This window comes from Haliotis asinina, chromosome 4, assembly GCF_037392515.1.
Source record: "Haliotis asinina isolate JCU_RB_2024 chromosome 4, JCU_Hal_asi_v2, whole genome shotgun sequence".
Taxonomy (NCBI): domain Eukaryota; kingdom Metazoa; phylum Mollusca; class Gastropoda; order Lepetellida; family Haliotidae; genus Haliotis; species Haliotis asinina.
The window spans coordinates 28,983,081-28,987,519 of NC_090283.1; the positions used below are offsets into that span (position 1 = coordinate 28,983,081).

Here is a 4,439-nt window from a genome sequence, read left to right on the forward strand (position 1 = left end):
ATCTACCTCTCCTCCCACTGCATACCTGTCACTCCTACCTTTATATACATCTCCTCCAACTACACACCTGTCACTTCTACCTTTATCTACCTCTCCTCCCACTGCATACCTGTCACTTCTACCTGCATCTACTCTTCCTGCCACTACACACCTGTCACTTCTACCTGTATCCACCTCTCCTCTCACTACACACCTGTCACTCCTACCTGTATCCACCTGTCTTACTACATAAACGTCCTTCTTATCTGTAATTCCCTCTCCTGTGACACCCTTCTTTCTGTCACCGTTCGCATTACCTGCACACCCTGCAATTACCCACCCTCCCTCTTATCGAGACCCGACCCATGACCAATTTCTCTCCCTGATGTATGCCCTTTTAACATCTGTATTCAAAAAGTAACATATTGTCTGAGATATTTTTTTTCATAATTCACTGTTGTTTTTGGAAGTAGTCACAAATAGTGGTCAATCGTTATAATGTGATACAATGGGATTGGCTTTGTTTTAATGCATTTTTTCTTTTTCTGTTGAAGCGGAATTAGAGAGCAGGTATTTTCGAGGAGTCAGTGTACCATTCTTGATAATCCCTTCCTATTATTGAATTGAAGATATGTTGTAGACTGCACTATTCTTAGTGGAATAGAGACAGTGACATTTTCCGTTTCAGAATGGACGCCTTCCCCAAAAGTTCTATCTGCCAGCAGCAGTTTACCTTGAAAAGTCCAGCTCCCTTCCTACTGCCCTGTCTACACGCCGTATGTGAGACATGAGAGTATCAACAAAGTTATAAATGACACAGAGAATGCAAGCAGCGCTCTGAAGGAGGCCATCCACCACACTTTCCATTCTCTGAGGACACAACTCGACCAAAGAGAGAAGGAACTGATCATCGAGCTTGAGAATAAGACGAAGCAGGAACTGTCAAATCTGCACACCGAAAAGGTTACCTCTGAAGGCGAGAGTGAACGATGCAAGTGGATCTCAGACTATATCAAGACCGTTCTCAGATATCTTCAAACTCGGACTTTCTCACACTGGAGAGTTCAATACAAGACACAACGAAGACGCACCTCGTATCACTTCCACCAGAGAGGCACAGGACACCTGCAGCCAAATTCAACACGAGGGGGCTGGATAAATTGAAATCCGACATCTCTGCCTTCAGATCTGTCAATGGACATGTTTCACCATCTGATAAGCACACACTTACAGGTGCTTACTTCTTACTTTATGAATACGTCTTAATGTTTACAGTAATACTGATAGAACTTTATCAATAGTGAAAAGTTTGAAACCTTTTTTTATATCTTGCAATTATATAAAGCCCCCGTAAAATGGCTTATCGACGCTGTTTTTAGACATTTCCAATAACAATAATTCAGTGAAACATTTAAATCAGTTGAAGAAGCATTAGCTGGTTATCATGACATAAAAGGCTTGAATAGTGAACAGCTGTAGCTTATCTTACAGACAAAGGTACACAGACCGCCGAGTTCCATTTAATTGACACGAAGAACGCACGCAGGCAGGTAAGTACTTCTTAATCTGTAGGCAAGCGTATATACGTCGCTTATTAGGTAACTAACATCAACATTTCACGATGTACATATTATAATGTTCACATTGTCTGTAAACTGAGCTCGTATAATAGAGCTGAAACATGCCAATGTGAATCTAAGATCACGACATTGAATTATTTTATCTCGTTTCAAGGTGAAGTCCCCGGAAGCTGTCAACGTTTCAACACCACTGCCACATTTTGGTAAGGTTAATTTTCATTACCTTGAAAACATTTATAAAATAGAAAATAACAAAATTAAAAACACTACTGTTTACATTTTTCCTCCTGCTATGTTATCAAAATGGATACATAGTTATTCTGATATATATCAGAAACACATTCCCAAACATCCTTATGATTTGAATAGAAATATTAACGAATGGTCACAACGTAACGATATTAGCAAATACATAGCTTGGTAATCAACATTCGGGTTTTGTACAATATGTTATCCTGGTAGTGCGATATGTGTACACATAATGGACAAGGATCCTTCATATTATGATTACCCGACAGCAGTCACATTTTGTGTAAATCTTCAGTGTTAGACAGATCCAGATGCGTCGTGGAAATGGTATGCTACGATGGAGAACCCCCAAGTCCTGAACATCTAACTTGCTCTTTATTTGTTCATGTCTGTAAGTAGTGTTGGTTTTGTTCTTTAATCCTGAAATATTTTACAGATGCGGGGAGTAACACCTACAGTCTGCAAACAGAAACAAGGACCACGTTGACATTACTATGTGAGTCAAATCAGTCTAGTAGTTGTTGACGTTACACTACTGATGTGCGCGCTTCTCAAACAGGATATGTTACTGACTCTGCCCTAACGTGCAACCACTGGGATGTTGTACAGGACGCTGCGGAAATACTTTCACACTGAGCGCTTTCAGATTGAGGTGTTGAGAAGTATGGGGTTTGAGGGTGCGAGGTTTACCATCTCCAAGGAAAAAAATACAGAGAGCTCGAGGTGTCATGAAGTAATGGGCGTGAGGGTGCGAGGTGTATCCTCTCCAAGGATAAAGATCCAGAGAGCTTGAGGTGTCAGGAAGGAGTCCACTTGTGACCGGCTGCAACAACCTTGTTTGCAGACTCTTTCGGTGTTGTCACCACCCTTAGTGTACAGTACACAAACCTGTGCACTTAAAAGAACCCACCGATACGTCAGTAAGCGACCAGGTGGTGGCCACATGAAAACGTGAAAACATCTACTTGCGGGTACAGCAACGGCAGTACATTTGTACAAAGTACTGTGACTCTGTGTCCCAATTCACCCAGCTGTAAATGGGTACCTCATATGGATGTGAAAACCGCAATGACTTGGTGCACCTAATAACTGCAAGACTGGTATGGTCCCTAGGAAGTTGAAATTCATAATCAATTCAGGGCCGTAGGTAACTTTCCTTAATAAGGTGGTCACTATATAACGTTAAAAGAATCATATGTCAATATATACTCTGATGCATGAAAAAGTAACCTGTAAAATATTCCCCCTTGGAGACTATACTTAAAGAGCATTTATGCATAGTAAGTTACCATGTCTAAATAATGAATACGATCAAATATATTCAGCAGATTATACAATTTTGTGTTTCTAAGCCGGAGTAAACGTTGAAACTGCAAGCTTAGTATTCAATGGAGTTTATAGCCAACATTTAGATTACCGACACAAATATTTTCACAGCGTTAAAATGTCTATTTATGTCAGAATTCTAACACAATTCACACAGACGAAAATGGCAGCCGATATTCAGTGCGGTGTTTCACTGAAACGAGGTTGACAATAAAATGTCTAATTTGTTGTCTAAAGTCGGGAAATGCATTAAATTGTAACAAAATGTATATTTCCATGTCCTCAACTACAACTGGACGCTGCTCGAGCCAACACAGACATGTGCCACGTAACTACAGACGGTCAGCTGGTCAACTCACAGCCCGCCAGACAACACAGACACAGCGGCAGGTTGCGGAAATATCTGGGTACATGTGCCTCCATCTCCATCCCCCTTCCTCCATCCCCTCTACTGTCACCCCTGCCCCACACACCCCATAGTACTGGGAGACACACTCTAGGGTGGGTGTGGTGAGTAGAGGGTGGTGGCTTGTCCTGGAGGTGGGTGTGGTGGAGGAAAGCCAGGTGGACAGTGAGATGTATGTTTGTTGACAGTGCCTCTCCTGGTGTGTCAGTGTAGGGAGATGTGGCACACACCGGGGGTTCTCTGTACCAGGGTGTGGCAGCAGGGGGAGGTGGGGAAGTGTTACAGTAACACAATATCTAACACACTCGGCACACAGGCCACCCTCCAGTATGGCGTTGTGCTGGATGTGGGGAGGGGGAGACTCTCCTTCATCGACCTCGACAGAGAGGTGGTTTTTTAGCCAAGTTGGATGTTGAGTGGAGGGAGTCTCTTCTTCCCGTGTTTGCTGCTGGGCCACCAGGTCTCTACACAGTCAACATGAAGGTGATAAGTGGGGCAGATATCACCATGACTGACTCCAAAACGTCACTTATCTATGACGCCTTGAATTAGACAATAAAATAATCACGGCATTGTGTAAACATGTAAGTGTGGTTTATTTACTTAAAATGCCAAATGTAATTGTAGTGATTGAGGCGGACGTATAAGGTGTTTGTCTTTGTGTACAAGAATGTAACGTGGTCAACTAAATGTCGAGATGTTCAGATTCGATTCTGAAGTCAAAATTGAAACTGAAACATGGAAAAATTTACGTTTGGGTGTCCACGTTTTCACGATACATCGTTTTACTAGCGTCGTAGAGATACACATACATACATACATACATACATACATACATACATACATACATACATACATACATACATACATACATACATACATACATACATACATACATA

The 4,439-nt window shown here is 41.9% G+C and overlaps 1 pseudogene; it reads left to right on the forward strand.

Moving 5' to 3' along the window:
- The first annotated feature begins 3,405 nt into the window (after window positions 1-3,405).
- LOC137280902 (uncharacterized) lies at window positions 3,406-4,092 on the forward strand (annotated as a pseudogene).
- The last annotated feature ends 347 nt before the right edge of the window (window positions 4,093-4,439 follow it).